Genomic DNA, 15,894 nt, shown 5'->3' with positions numbered 1-15,894 from the left:
TTCGTCTTTTGTTTATAAAATATAACTCTTGATCAAATCGTCTTTTTATTATTCTGCCACTCCGTTGATTCATACGCGTCATCGACTCGCTTTATGTGCTTGTAAATGTCAGATAATTCTCCTTGACTCGGATAATAACATTCATCATCTTCTCTTCATCTCGAGCTGCATGTGGGGACCTATGGGCAATTTTTGACTCCTACAGATACCCCCTCTAAGGTGTTTTAGTCTCATTTCTTTTATAGAAGAGCCTAAAATACTTTTGATGTGATAGGCTAAACCTTCAGTTGGTATAAAAGGACATACAATTGGCTTTAGTTCTTAACTTCTTCGATTTTAAGTCTATTTAATATTTTGTCGAATAGCTGAAATTATTCGAGCTCTACGTTTATCGTCTGACCGTTGTCGATGTCTCGAATTAAAGCTGGTGTGTTGATTTCTGATGTTAGCTCGTGTCATTTAATTGATGATAAACTAACTATCTTCATCAGGGATTCATATCTAAATTATGATTGAACTCCCTGGGATTATCATACAATCTTAAAGAATCAGAGGGCGTGTTGACTGATACCGCATGGTGTGTCGACTAAGACCGCTATTCTTATCAACACAAGATGCATTATCTCGTCTGGTTAGTCAAAAAGTCGAGTCGACACAGGGGGTGTCGTTTTGTCTAGCCGAGCTTCGTGTCGACTGGCTTCGCCTTTCGAGTCGACACAGGAGGTGTCAACTCGTCGGGTCAGACTGGCTTTTTGTTGACTGGCTTCACCTTTCGAGTTAACATAGGAGGTGTCGACTCGTCTGGTCAGGCTTCGTGTTGACTTGCTTCGTGTCAACTGGCTTCGTCTTTCGAGTCGGCATAGGAGGTGTCGACTGGTCTGGTCAGGCTTCGACTCATCTGGTCAGGCTTCATGTCGACTGGCTTCGCCTTTCGAGTCGACACAGGAGGTGTTGACTCGTCTATTTGGGCTTCATGTCGACTGGCTTCACCTTTCGAGTCAACACAGTAGGTGTCGACTCGTCTAGTCAGGCTTCGTGTCAACTGGCTTTGCCTTTCGAGTCGACATAGGAGGTATCATCTCGTCCTGAGGCTTGGACTTGATTCGCGCCTTGTTTTGGCAAAATTTGTTGACGCATTGATTTTCATTACAGGTATTGGCCAGCGTTGACCTTCATCGTAACGTGTTGACTGGCGTTGACCTTCATCATAACGTGTTGACCGACATTAACCTTCTTCGCACCGCGTTGACCAGCATTGACCTTCATCGCAATGCATTGACCAGTATAAACATAGCTTATACTCATACGTTAACTGGAGTCTACACAGTTTAGACTCTTAAGGCATTGGAGCATAGAGGACCAGTTTATACTCGTATACTCCTGGGAGTTTTAGGAATTAGTTTAACCTCGTGTACCAGTCAAAGGTTCAAGGAGATGCAGTTTATACTCATATACTCATCAGAGTGTGAATACGGGTATCAAACACGTTGAAACAGTTGATAATGGGTGAATACAGATAAAAAACAACATCATTAAACTAGTAGGGCCCGGACCGTCGATCGAGATCCTTTCCGTGAAAGTCAAGTTCCCATATGCATATCTGATGACATAGCTCGTCCTTCATTGCCTCGATTTGATGTAAGCGCCGAGTACTATCGATACCTCCGTCCCCTCCTACAATCATTAGAGGAGAGCAAGTGGTTTTCAAAGACGTTCACCGAGGTGAAACAAGAGCTTCAAATCCACAAGTGTTGAGAGTTCTTCAAATGTTTTCCTCGTTTCTCAGGCAATTAACAAGGTATTAATTGATGAAGAGAAGCTAGGGACTGGTCGGACTTCTCTTGATATGGGTTGTTTCCATTGGTTGGCGAACATCTGCCCCAGATATCTCGTCCTTCGGGTGAAGAGTCATTGCCATATAGAGCCTTATTTGCCTAGTTGGTTTGCTTGTAAGTTTGGTTACGACCAACTGTATGTTGGGAACCCAAACCGAGTCTTCAGAACCGAGGGAAGTCTTATAGACGGTGTTCGAGCATGGCTTTGGAGCATGATAGGTTGTATGGGTGCTACCTTCACTCTCCCTACATCCAGACGTAAACCACAACTTACCTTCCTTAGCTTCAAGTGGCTCATTTCTGTGAATGAGCTTATGAACGTGAAGGACATCGCAGAGTTGGAGGCTGAATATTTAGTTCGAGCCACTATTAAGGCTGCTCGTGATGCTGAGCTTTTGAAAAAGCAGGGGAAGAATCCTTGTCAAACCCTCCTGCAGAGGTAGAGGTAGAGTGGAGGATGAGGATGGGTTCCTTCCTACTAATGACGGAGATGATACTTCCGAAGAAGACCTTGGAGATACAGATATCGGATTTGGAAGCGCTGAGGAAGAACTTGAGACAGGTCTATCAAACTCTTTCTTCTCAGAATTACTGAGTCTGGCGTTTGTTCGTCAGGCTCAGCACTCTATTTTCCCTAAACCTTCATCGGCTCCATCAAAGCTGAGGTGAGAGGTTTTGTTTACTTATCCTAACAAGATGACTCTAGTTACCCCAGGTGGGATGGTTGAAGAAGACGAGCCTCTTATCTTCCGTCGTGCGAGATTACGATCCACCACTGAGTCTGCTGCACGGGTTGAGGTGCGTGCCAAATCCAACCATGAGAGACCTAGTACCCACATAGAGACTCACTTTCCTAAGCGGAAGAAGATGGTGAGTAAGTCCTATGTTGATCTGCACGCTCGCCAGGCAGAGTTACTTTGTCACGTACCTATTGGCAGAGGAGGTAATCCCCCACCACCATGTAGCCTTTAATTAGTTCTCTTATGGATTCTTCGAAACTTAATCATGTCTCGTGTTTCAGGGGGTCATGATGAAGGTGAATTTCCATACGACTCTATCTTCTCCAATTTCAACCATTTTGAGGGCCCAAGCTTTGTGCGGCAGATGTGTGATGCTATTGATGATGAGACCATGCCTGCCGAGGTTAGGTAAATCTAACACCGGTAGTACACCATTCAAGTGGCAATTAAGGGATTTAGGAGATTCAGAATTTGTTCCCCCTTTAATCGTTTCCTTGTTCCATTCTCTTTTAGACAAATTGAAGGATGCAGGCACAAATGTCGGGGTAACAGAATCTTTTGCAACTGCTAGAGGTAAATCTGATTCTCACTATCATGAACTCTAGTTTCTTTCTCTTTACTCAACATTTAGGCTCCTGTGTAGATCCTACAATGGAGGGACCGGTTGAGGAGGAAACATTTCATGGTGTGGACACTGGAGGATTCAATGGATACGTATTCGTCTCAGCGTTGAGCTTCTCATGATCTGATAACATGCTCCTCATTGACATGTCAGCCGAGCTGGTCACTCGAGAGGCTATAGGACCATTCGTTGAGGGTGGTTCATCAATAGGTATGCATCTACTTCATAGATCCTCCTTTTTATCTGTTAATATTTTATTTAACCACAGGAGAATTTTAATTGTAGGACCAGTCACTGGGGATTGTATAGCTATGATCATTAGCATTCCTAACCTGCCTAAGGGTTCTGTCCCTTCATCAGCTTTAGCCTACTATTCCTTCAGATTTGATTGACACAGACATTGTGAGGTCACCTGGAGGAGTTAATATACCGATGATAGTTATGCCTACCAATATTCTAGGAGTTCTCGAGATTAGGTTAGCAGAGTCAAGTACAAAATGCCAAACTGAAGGTACTTCTGCTAGCACTGGTAAAATCATAACTTGCTTTGAGTTTCCCCTATAATATTCTAGAATTTCTTATTCTTCTGCACAATTACTTGTAGGGCTTCTACCGTCTCCATACGAGCATATCATGGCCTTATTATCTAATACTTATCCGGGCAGGAACATATTCCGTATAGATCTTGAGAGTTTTCTTACCTTCTTGGGCAAAATGGTGAAGAGGATCGTTCATCATGGATACTATTTTGATCAGTTTAGGCGATCTCTTGACCGCCATATGACGATGATTAGAGAGGAGGGGTACTTAGAGCTAGTTGATTCCCTCACTGTAGATCTCACCGTACTGGAGCGCTAATCCAAAGAGTTAGGGGAGCGAAAGACTAGTGGTGTTTCCTCATTTGTTGCTGCTCGGTTGGAGTCCAAGCTGAAGCCGTGGCATGACACCAGAGCATCCATCAGAGACGATCTTTAGGCACAAGAGGGATCTATTATGCAGATGAAGGCTATTCTTTCGGGGAGGAACAAGGCTAGGGCTGAATTACTTAGCTCTTTAGCCTTGGCTGACGAGAAGATAAACAATCTTGAAAAGGCCCTAAAGTAGGCCAAAGAATCTTGCGCCGCTCTTGAAGAAGAATTAGCAGATGCCAAAAACTCTCGAAGACAGACATTAGAGAAGTTGGAGCCTGCAGTGAAGAAATTTTGCTATGTCGTGAAGCGAAGCTGCAAAGATACTAGATACATTCGAATTTTCCATCCGGGCTGAGCTGCAGGCTAAACACGAGCAGAGTTTTGCAGATGAGCTCCCTATGTTAGAACTTCGGATACTCAGTCACAGATTGTATTTGGACTGATAACTTTCACTTTTGTATCTTCATTTAACTTGACTTTATTAATGAAACAAAGTCTTTTGCTTAGCGCGTTCTCCTTCTTAGTATGACTTTTTGTCCATTCTAGGACAAATAATCACAATACTTATAGGAATTTTGGCAAATCCTCAGCCCTCAACGGATTTGATGTGGCTTTATCGATTACCGTTTGAATAAGGCTAGCATGTGAATTGTTGAATCTCATTTCAAATGTAACGTTATGCTAAAAGAATGAATTCTTTTAGACTTAGTGCTATGATTTTGAACACATAGACTTAATCATCCCTTACGGGGTGTTCATAGGATTTTTGGTAAACCCTCAACTATCAACGGATTTGGCGTGCCTTTACTAATTACTATTTTAATTGGGCTAGCATGTGAATCATTGAAACCCATTTCACATGTAACATTGTGCTAAGAGAATAAACTCTCTTAGACTGGGAGCTAAGATTTTGAATACATAGACTTCGTCATTTTCACGTGAATGGACCAACTGACAACGTGTGTTAGGCATAGATTTATCTTTGATTAGGGATCAAGAAAAATTCCCCCAGGTATGGATCCTGGTGCTACGATGTTGAATACATAGACTTGGTCATTTTCGTGGGAAGGGACCACCCGACAACATGTGTTAGGTGCAGACTTATCTCTAATTAGAGATTAAGACAAATTCCCCCAGGCACGAATCATGGTAACTTTTTCAAGGCGAAAGATTAACGAGCAACGTGTGTTAGGCGTAGACTTATCTCTATTTAGGGATTAAGATAAAGTCCCCAATGCATGAAAGACATGGATTTTGGTGCTACGATGTCGAATACGTAGACTTGATCATTTTCACGGGAATGAGCCACCTGACAACATGTGTTAGATACAAGCTTATCTATATTTAGGGGTCGAGATAAATTCCTCCAGGCATGAATCTTGGTGTCTTTTTCACAGTGAAAGATTAACCGGCAACGCTTGTTAGGGGTAGGCTTATCTCTATTTAGGGTTTGAGATAAATTCTCCTATGCATGAAAGACATGAATTTTGGTAGAACGATGTGTTTCTTCTTGGGGAAAAGACGAACCTAAAGCTAGAGAGTAAAAATTTTATATTCTATCTCCATGTTTTCTTTGGGGTAAAGACAAACCCAATATCAGAGAGGAAGAATTTTATATTCTATCACCTACAAAAGAAACTTAGAGTGGAAAATCTGCTATGAGAATCGAAATGATTTGAATAACCCTAACTTTTATAGGATTGGTTACCCGATCTAAAGACAGATTTCTTGTTTATCGAGACAATACTAGAGAAGAATAATTTTATATTCTATCTCCTGCGAAAGAAACTCAAAGTGGGATCTCCACTTTGAGACTCCTAAATAGTGAAATTAAGAGTGGGATCTCCACTCCGAGAATCAAAGAGATCTGGATAACCCTAACTTTTATAGGATTGGTTAGCCAATCGGAAGACAACTTTCTCATTTATCGAGATGGAATTCCAACTTTGATCGAAACCATGGGAAGGTCTGACTAAGTGGAGGATTGAGACGACCCCAACTTTTATAGATTTGATCGTTCAAATTAGGCGGTGGCCTTTCATTTATTGAAAGGGGAATCCAGCTTTGAAAGTGAGCCTCTCATTCATTGAAGGAATCAATAAGGGATTTTGGCTTTGGTCCTAAGTATAGGAATGTTTTACTAAGAAATAGTGGGAGTGAAGATACAAATAACAATAGGAATGTTGACTTGTACAGATCACTCAGTAGGGGTTTCGCTAATAAGTGACAAGATATTTACACGAAGGGGGTTCGATGATCACCATAGATCATCAGATTGAGATTTCAAGTGTTGTTTCAGGACTTTAATAGTAGGAGTGTAAAATACACATACACGATGGGAATTTGGATGGTCTCAACCGAAAGAATTTTATGGACTCACTGTCAATTGATTTGATCAGTGAGGGATTTTTTGGTGGAGAACCATGAATCATTAAGTACTCCACAACTACATTGTGAGAGTTTCACGAGGAAAGATTGATCGAATGGGGCCATCCAATCTCATCTCGATGAAAGAAGATTCCAAAACACAGTGGGAGTAGGTTGAATTAATCATAGTGATTAAAATCAAACAAGGATTATGGATGAAAGAAAGAAGATTTTTTTTGTCATCTTTTAATTTGCAAGAGGGTCCTAGTTATTCGGAAGATGTCGATAACCGAAAAGGGTTTTGGCATGTAGGCAGATAAACTGTGTTTCATCCTTGAAGGACCTCAGAGTCACAGTGGGAGCTTTGTGAGAGAAGATTGACTCCATTAAGTCATTGAATCTTATCTCAACGAAAGGCATTTCAAAAATCACAATGGGAGGGTTTTAATCATCTTAGAAATGATTAAATAGCCACAGTGGGAGGTTCTTTATCTTTTTTTTATATATATTATGATTAAGAATCGATAGGTTTTAGGTTATCCTTAAGAATACCCTGTGTAGCATTCTCCAGGAACTTTTTATTAAATAGGTTATCCCAAACATACTAGGGATAGTACTTCTTCAGGAACTTTCTATTTATTGCCATTATGAGTTTGTCACCATTTTGGGTGATCAAACGATATGCGTCGTTCGAGTAAACTGTTTCTACCATGAATGGTCCTTCCTATTTAGGTTAGAATTTTCACTTCTTCTTGGAATTAAGAATCATTGGTCGTTGAATGGTAAGGACCAAGTCTTCTTCCTTGAAGCTTCTCTGTCGGACTTTCTTATTGAAAGCCCTGGAGATTCTGGCTTGATAAAATTGAATTTACTGCCAGGCTTCTAAGCGCTTTTCATCTAACGTCTTGAGTTCTTCAAGACGTTTCTGATGTTGTTAATCAGTCATCATCCCCGTTACAAGAGCAATACGCAGGGAGGAAATCTGAATCTCTAATGGGAGGACGGCTTCACATACGTATACCAGGGAATACAGGGTTTCACCAGTAGGCATGCAGACTATCGTGCGATAGGCCTAGAGAGCTTCTCCAACTTTATCGTCCCAGTCTCATTTGTTTTCTTTCACGATCTTCAACAAAAATTTTATGATTATTTTGTTGAAGGCCTCAGCCAATCCGTTTGTAGTAGGATTGTATGCCGTTGATGAAACGTCTTCAATCCTGAACTTCCCGTGAAATTTGATGAAGACGTTACTGACAAATTGAGGGTTGTTGTCATGCACTATTCACCTCAGAATACCATATCGATAAATAATGTTGTGTTTGATGAATGCGATGACGTTGCTCATCTTTACTTCTCAAAGCGAAATAGCTTCGGCCCACTTAGAGAAGTAGTCAGTAATCGTCAGGATGAAGCGGTCGTCATTAACCGATAGTGGGAAGATAGGACCAATAATATCTATTCCCTATGTCTCAAATGGCCATGAAGTGGATGAAGGGTGCAAGTGCTCTGGGGGTTTGTGCTTGTTGTAATTTGCATGCACTTGGCATGCGTGACACCACCGAGCGTAGTCAACTATGTCCTTGACCATGGTTGGTCAATAATATCCCATTCTTCTAAGATGATCATAGAGCTTGGGACTGGGCTGATGTGCATCATAGATTCCATCATGTGCTTCCTTAAGAACCTCCTCCGCCTCTTTGGTTGAAAGACATCAGAGTAACAAACCATCATATGCGCGACGATACAATGTCCGAGTTACCATATTATAATAAAATCTCAATGCTCTACGACAGACCGAGTCTCTTTCTTTTACATCTTCTAGTAAAATACCATGCAAGACATAATCGACGATTGGGAAATGCTAGTCTCGGGGTTCGAGTTCAATTCTGGTCGCGTGCGCTTCTTTGGCATCAAAGGCACACTTTGGTATGAAGAGCTGGTGAGTTCTCACGGTGACCAATTGTTTTGTTTGGTGAGGCTGTACCAGAAATACTGCTAATGTTGCGGGTGCATCTGCATATGCATTTTGGAGACACATGATATAATCAATGAAAAATCCTTCAAAAGAGTCTATCACCTCGACGGCCACCTTATGGTACGGAATCAGGCTCTGGTTTCTGACTTTGTACTCTCCACGCATTTGGTTGGCGATTAGTTAAGAATCACCAAAAGCTTTGAGATACTCGACCCGCAACTCTTTGGCAAAACCGAGTCCAATAAGCAGTGTCTTATTTCCAACCCTTTTATTGATGTCGAGTTATCCTTAAGAATATTTTAATATTCTTCAAGAACTTCCCGTCGGATACAAGGGAAACGGTTTATACTCATATACCTGTTGGAGTATCGGAAGAAGCAGTTTATACTCATATACTTTCGGAGTGGTCACCGATATTCACACGGTTTGTTCTCTGATTATGATGTCGGCCTTAACTAGGGCTTGGATTCTATTTTTAAGAATGAAGCAAGCCCTAGTGGGATGAAGGACCCTCCTGTGGTACGCATAATATTTTAGGTCTGAACTCCTGTTGGCTTCCTCCTGATTTTTAATAGGTGGCAGCTTGATTTTCTCGTGGTTCAGGAGGTGCTTGAGTATTAAGTATCACTGGAGCTTCATGATCTTTAAAAGGGTACCGCTGGGTTTGAGGCGACTGTTGTGGCGATTGCTATTGTAATGTTTGATCAACAGTAGCCACGGGCGCTGTTAGTTGGTTACTCTCAGCCCTCTTTCATTTGAGGAAGTGTTTAGCGGAGGTGGTGACTGACTCTCCACCCTTCTGCTTCTTATCCTCATCTTCATCTCTCATTGAGTGATGTTGAGGAGAAGTAATCGGGCTACTCTTAGTATCATGGGGGGGTGTAATTGAACCACCCCTAGGGTTATTGAAGGGTGTTTCAGTCTTGATGACTTCATCCATGCTTAGATTGCTGTCGTCTACTCCATTTCGGATGGGCATGACAAGTATAGTGCGATGACTAGACTCAGCCTGACGACTGGACTCACGTAGTTGAAGTATTTGAGCCTGCAACTCTCTTATTTGCTACATGGCTAATTCTATCTTAGCTTCAAACTCTTTTTTCTGCTTGGTTAAAGCTTCTTGAACTATTTAGGTTAGCTGTTTAGGAGTGATGGCGAATGCCTCTCTGGTGCTTTTGGATAGATGCAATAACTCGTATAGAGTTATCATCACTGGGATGTTATCTAGTTGGGTCATAACATCGAAGCAATATGGAGCGTTCGAATTTCCCGGTTTATCTTGTCCAATTGGACAATTGAATCGAGAATGCTTTGGGTTCTGAACCTCTTGATATGGTGGCTCTTTATCTTTCTGCTTGGATGCAGTCTCCTTGTGTTTAGGGGTTGACTGCTACTAAGAAGTTCCTTCAGAAAGATTAGGAGTGGTCGTAATCACCCCCTGTTTAGCTGGCTGATCGACCATCTTGGAATAGTCGAATCGATGTTCGTTTCCACTTATAGTGGTAAAGGCCAGTTCTTCGCTGGTAGCAAAAGCTTCATGGTCATCATTGGAAGGTGGGAATGTAGGGATTTCTTCATAATTTTTCTCTGGAATAGCTGTAGTGGCACGACAAGATTTCCCCTTGCCTTTGGACTTGGATTTCTTCTTGGAGGAGGATCCTGTCCATTGCTCATCTTAAAGTTGATCAGGATAAACCCCAAGAATTTCTCCATTGAGAGTCATGTGTGGTACTAGTCCTTTTTGGCGTTGTTCATGAGGATCTTCATTAACCGTCCTCATCTCCACCTTTGTCACAGGTTCTGGTTGAGACCATGTGAGTGGAACAGAGATGAAACTAATGCTTACTGTGTTTGCACCCATTTTCTTTTCTTTGGGTTGCTTTGCAGTGATAATCCCGACGTCAATTAAGGCTTGAATTTTGTCCTTGAGAGCGTAGTATGTCTTGGCGGGATGATGAACTGCTCTGTGGAATGCGTAGTACCACAGATTCGTAGTCTTATTAGCTCCCTCATGATCGATGATTAGGGGTAGCTTGATCTTGTTGTTCTCCAACAGGTACTTGAAGATACCGGGGACCTCATCTTCCTTGAAGGAGTATTCTGTCAGGAATTTTGGCTTAGAAGCCTTCTGTTGCCTTTAAGGTGGTTGCTACCACTGAGGTGATTGCTACTTTGGTGCCTGTTGTTATGGCTCTTGTTGCTATTGCGATTGTAGCTGAAGGTCTAGTTGGCATCCACTGCATTTGCTTGCGCCTTCCCTTTACCACGAGGGACGAAGTTCTACTTTGGGGCATTATCCGTTGGTTGACCTCTTTCGGTCTTCTTCCTTTTAAGGAATCGTTCGGCTTGCTCCCCGTGCACCTTCTACTATTTCCAAGTTTTGGATGGTGCTACATCCATAGCTTCCAGCACGTCTAAGGAAAGATTGTTGTGACACATTTGGAGGTTGAATTCCTCCGTGACCGGATCTCGGCAGTTCATTGCCTTATTCCGAAAATGCTTGATGAAGTTCTCGACCGATTCTCCATCCTTTTGCTTCTCATCAAACAACATTCCGATTGTCACCTTAGTGTCGTCATTGAAGAACTTGGTGAGAAACATGCTCTCCATATCATCCCATCAATTGATACTTCCTAGCTTGAGATGACAGTACCAATCAAAGGTAGCTCCGCGTAGGGTGCTAATGAATGACCAGACCATCAAGGGTTCATTGTCGAAGATCAAACCCAGGTGAGATTTGAAGTAAATCAAGTGCTGAGTGGGCAAACCTCTTCCATCGAATGGTGTGAAGTGGATTAAGTTGAACTTCACTGGATACGGAATCGACTCCCACTCCCTCGGATAAGGACACGGAATGTCGGTATTCTTTACCTCTTAAGCAGACATCAAAGTGTTGATCTTGCTTTCAAGGTCCTTCATTTTTAGATCTTTACCTACATCTTTCTTCGGGTGACTTTGAGGAGGAATAGTGGGGCCACCCCCAGTGTTGGTATTGTTCATAGGGTCACCCCTAGCATTAGGGACATCCCCAGCATTTTTATCATCAGGAAGGGTATCAGCACTGATATTCTCCTCCACTTCTGAGTTGCTACCTACCTGATTGGTAGTGTGGCGACTACTAGATTCATCACGCTGATTTGACAACTCTTGGAGCTGCTAGGCATGTAAATCCTTGACCCGTTGTACGACCATGTCCATATTGATTTTGAAATCCTCCTTTTGTTTAGCCAAGGCTTCTTGAAGGAGCTGAGCCATCTGCTCCGTAGTGATCATGAATGCTTCTTGAGATACCCCCGTTCTAGACATGATGTTATCAGAGCTAATTACGAAGCATGTATCTGATGTCTCATCATCCAAAGATCGTCCTCTACTAGGTCTAGGTCTGATAGTCTCGGACCATAGCCAAGTGAGACGTTAGGATGCTCCGGAGAAAAGATCAAGACCGGAACACCGAGTTGACTTCACCTTATCAGTCATGTTGATAGTGACCTTTGAGAATCTATCAGCTTGACCGGCTGATCCTATTTTGCGGAAGCGCCTTGATTTGAGTTTGGATGCTTCTGTGGAGATCCTTTCGAATACAGAGACCCTGCGTGGAGCAGTCTTAGGGTAGCTATATTCTGATAGTATTGCCCTGATTAACCTCTCACAAGGACAGTGAGAGTCTATTTTTTGGGTATTTCTCTTTTGAGACATACCCCTAGCCCGATAGTACAACTCATCGATGATGTGGTCAGAGAAACCTATCGACTGTTCATTTGTTCCTTCAGGTATAACGCTGTCATTTGTTGAACACGTCTTCTTCTAATTAGGATATGCCTTGTTGGCATTTACAGGAGTCACTCATTCGGAATCACACCTTCATGAGGGTGAAACCCTAACGGGCTCCTAGTTTTTCACACATACCCCCAAGCGCGTGGTTACAGGAATCAACTTGGTTGGAGGTTGCCCAAGTCCTCAAGAAGACAAAGACCCCCTCTCATGTAGCCAAGTGTGGCTATTTATAGAAAAGGAGAGCTATAGCCAATCCTTTGATTTGTAGGATATGGCCACGCCTGGGTAAGGAGCACCATACTCCCCCCTTTATTTTGTGGGATGCGACCACTAATGGGACAAGGAGTACCATACTCTCTCTCTTAAGTTATAGGAAATGACCCTTCCCATGCTGGGTATGGTTAATCCCTTAAATCATGGGAATTGCCCGCTCCTTTACTAGGTATGGTAAATTCCTTAAATCAAGGAAAGTGACTGCACCCATGCCTCAAGTGGGCTGCTGACAAGCTAGGTGAGCTGGCGACCTTATAGGCTGGCTGGCGACCATGTAGGCGGGCTGGAGACCCTATAGGTGAACCAAGGATCTACAGGTGAGCTTAGCCTGAATCAGGCGAGCTTAGCCTTCAGACGAGCTTCAAGCTGTCAAGCGATCTTTGCAGGAAAGGCTGTGCAGGCGAGCTCTACATGTGAGGCTGTGCAGGCGAGCTTGCCTTACGCAGCGAGAACATGCCATGAAGAATAGGTCATAACTTCCAAACCATAAGTCAAAATTTAATGAATTATATCTGCAAATCGCCTATTTCGACAAGATAGAGCCGACCAAACTAACCCAAAGGGTTTGCTTTGCCTCCGTTCATTTCATCAAATTCCTTCCGATTTGAGAGATATCAGCATTTTCCCCTTTTTTACTATTTCGGACGAGATTTTAGCAGTCTTGTTCTGAACTTCTCTGATATGGATTAAAGGTAATTTTTATTGCCTACAGAACCCCCTCTAAATTTTTCAGACTGAACTAGGCCGTATGGGGTCTGGAACACTTTGGATATGAAGACCTGCAAAGTGATCACTGCTCAGACAGAGTGAGGAACCTTCCGACGAGCTCGGTAAAATTGACCTCTTCACTCGCAGCTGATGATCGCCATCTAGGATTTTGAGCAAACCCTCAGCTATCAACGGACTTGATTTGTCTTTACCAACTACCGTTTGAGTTGGACTAGCTATGCTCTTGCCCTTAGCTTGGTAAGTTTTCGAGGAGTTTCTCTTAGGCTCAATGCTAAGATTTCTCTTCTATCCTTAGTCATTTGAGGTGTTTGGATTAAGAGCGTAGGGAGCAGTTTAACCTCATATACTAGTCGGAGGGTAGGAGCAGTTTAGCCTCATACACCAGTTGGAGGATAGGATGCAGTTTCACCTCGTGCACTGGTTGGAAGAAAGGAGCAACATTTATACTCATATACTTGTCAGAGTAAAGGGATAGTTTCACCTCGTGCACCGGTTGGAGGAAAGGGAGCAATTTAGTCTCATGCACAGGTTAGAGGAAAGGAGCAGCAGTCTATATGCTTGTCTATGTGCTTCTGGAGCATCAAGGCGTCGAGTTGATTTTGGAACTCGTCAAGCTTTTGTCCCTCGGATTATGATTCGAAGATGATGCTCCTCAAGATGACTCGGTTGAGGAGTGAGAAGGAGTAGGCAACCGCTCTTTGTGCTTTGAGGATTTATGCGAAGCCCGCGAAGTCCTCCCTTTTTCCCTCTTCTTCTCACTCAGAAGTTGTTCCAACATCTCCTTCAGGGAATCGATGGTTTCTTGTTGCTTATTGAGTCTCCTTGATATCTCATCAGGGGTGTTAGTCATGTTCACTTCAGCGCCTTTGCCCGGAATAGAGCTTGAATTCTACGACATTGCTACTCCCGAGCAATCATCATCATCGTCGTCAGAGACGGGTGCTAGATGCGTGTAGTCAAACGGAATGGTAACCCCCATTTGGGAATGAGTGCATGTGTGAATACCTTCATGCTCAATGGCCTTGGACTTCCCTAGCTCTTTGACAGTTGCGGCGGGGAGCTCCACATCATCGGAAGGCTCGTAGGGCGTGCGTTTGCAAGTCAAGCGCCCTCTAAGATCCCCTGTAGGTTGATAGTGACAACCTCCAACGTCAGAAGGAAGAGATGTAAAGTCACATGAAGGAGGCTCAAGGTAGTTGACATGAGGACACTTAGGAAATTCCCTAAGTGTCGGATCCAACCAACCTCACCGAGACAGGCGAGGTCTGGAATGTGGGCAAGCTCTAGTCAACTGCAGGCGAGCTCAAGCGTTTGGGCGACCTTCAGTCGACTACTGGTGAGGTCTAAAATCTTGACGACCTTCAGCTGACTATTGGCAAGGTCTGGAATGTGGGAAAGCTCTAGCTAACTGTTGGTGAGCTTAAGAATTTAAGCAACCTTTAGCTGACTGCTAGCGAGGTCGAGCTGACTAGTCGTTCAGGCGAGGTTCAAGGTGAGCTTGAGCCTTAGCCGACCGCACCTATGCCTCAAGTGGGTGGCTGATAGGCTAGGCGAGCTGGTGACCCTACAGGAGAGCTGGCGACCCTACAGGTAGGCTGGAGACCCTGCAGACGAACCAATGGTCTGTAGGCGATCTTGGCCTGAATAAGGCGAGCTTCGCCTTCAGGCAAGCTTCAAGCTGTCAAGATAGCTCTTCAGGCGAGGCTGTGTAGGTGAGCTTGCCTTCGATCGAGCCTAGATCATGTAGGCAAGCTTCAAGCTATCAGGCGAGCTCTTCAAACGAGGTTGTGCAGGTGAGCTTGCCTTACGTAGTCGAGCTCCAGAACATACCACAAAAAACAGGTTATAACTTTCAAGCCGTAAATCGAAATTTGACGAATTATATATGAAAATTTTCTATCTCGATGAGATGGAGCCGAGTAAACCAACCCAAGGGGTTTGGTTTACCTCCGTTAGTTTCACCAAATTCCTTTCGGATTGAGAGATATCAACATTTTCCCTTTTTTGCTATTTCGAGAGTGGTTTTAGCAGACTTGTTCTGAACTTCTCTGATAGGGATTAAAGACAATTTTTGTTGCCTACAGGGTGGATGAGACACGAATGACGCTTCGTCTTTTATGGATGAAACATAACTCCCAATCGCATCGTCTTTTCATTATTCTGACACCCCGTTGATTCGTACGCTTCGTCGACTCGCTTCATACGCTTGTCGACATCAAACAATTCCCCTTGACTTGAATAATGATGTTCATCGTCTTCTCTTTATCTCGAGCTGCGCGTGCGAACCTATAGGTAATTTTTGACGCCTACAGTATTGTCTCAAAATCAGCTTATGAATTAAGTTTATGCTTTTGTTGTTTAATGACGTGCACATATACTCCTTTTCTCTTGTCTCCCTTAAGATTTTTAGCAAACCCTCAGCTGTCAACGAGTTTGATTTGCCTTTGCTGATGACTGTTTGACTCGGGCTAGCCATACTATTCCCCTTAGTAGGATGAGTTGTCGGGAAGTTTCTTTTAGTCTTAATATTAAAATTTCTTTCCTACCCTAAGACGTTCGAGGTGTCAGGTTGAGTTAATTACAATCATTAAGTTGTAATTAGGTTGGGCTGTGTCGTTTGGTATAACAACTTAGTCCAACATGGACGGTCATCGTGTGCGATGAATAT

Source organism: Asparagus officinalis, chromosome 10, assembly GCF_001876935.1.
Source record: "Asparagus officinalis chromosome 10, Aspof.V1, whole genome shotgun sequence".
Taxonomy (NCBI): domain Eukaryota; kingdom Viridiplantae; phylum Streptophyta; class Magnoliopsida; order Asparagales; family Asparagaceae; genus Asparagus; species Asparagus officinalis.
The sequence above is the reverse complement of the archived record's forward strand: the minus strand, read 5'-3'. Positions refer to the sequence as shown.